The sequence below is a fragment of the Armigeres subalbatus genome, chromosome 3 (genome assembly GCF_024139115.2).
Source record: "Armigeres subalbatus isolate Guangzhou_Male chromosome 3, GZ_Asu_2, whole genome shotgun sequence".
Lineage (NCBI taxonomy): Eukaryota > Metazoa > Arthropoda > Insecta > Diptera > Culicidae > Armigeres > Armigeres subalbatus.
This window is the reverse complement of record NC_085141.1, coordinates 99,112,535-99,113,270: the sequence shown is the minus strand read 5'-3', so window position 1 is coordinate 99,113,270 and position 736 is coordinate 99,112,535. Positions and strand designations below refer to the sequence as shown.

Sequence of the window (736 nt, the reverse complement as noted above, 5' to 3'; positions counted from 1 at the left end):
AAATGTATGTGGTTTGAAGGGACAGAGAAAACCATCGACATAGGAAGTGGTGTCGAGATATAGAACATCGAGATGTAGAGAGTCGACTGTATTTCCTATTGAGATAGTCTGATCGGACTATGAGATCGGAAGCTATGGCCGAAATACTATTTTTGAACGTGTAGTACCTAATAATCATAACTCTCTCATCCGATTTGCTAGCAAATTAGTTGCGCTAGACGGTGCTCAATGAGATGATTTTAACTGAATGTGAACGATGGGCCTGTCCACTTAATAGTGCTGTTTCGGACTTTTCTTATATGAAATTTACCTTTTTTATCGCACAAGAATGGCGCTAATACCGCTAGGTGGATTTATCAGTGGTTTTTGCATCATAGCAGAAAATCGGACAAATATGAACCGAAGATACCGAAAAACAAATTCAGAATTTATATTGAGCCATTTATCAATCCTCGATAGTATAGTGGTCAGTATCCCCGCCTGTCACGCGGGAGACCGGGGTTCAATTCCCCGTCGGGGAGTTCCATTTTTTAGCAGTTTATAGCATCCAAAATAATGATTTATGATAGTTTTTTAGGTGAACCCCAACCGAATCCAGTGCCAACTAACCGCACAACTTCAGAAGCACACATTTTAATTAAAAAAAAATCAATTCGAATCGGATCCAATATTCTTTTTTTATTCTTTATTATCGTGATAACCAATGTTCTGTTTTTGCAGTAGTTATCAGTTGTGT

General features: G+C 38.3%; 1 non-coding gene across 1 annotated transcript; it reads left to right on the top strand.

Annotated features, from left to right (window-relative positions):
- The first annotated feature begins 449 nt into the window (after nt 1-449).
- On the top strand, nt 450-521 carry Trnad-guc (transfer RNA aspartic acid (anticodon GUC)). The gene has a single exon. It is a non-coding gene; the product is annotated as a tRNA-Asp (tRNA).
- The last annotated feature ends 215 nt before the right edge of the window (nt 522-736 follow it).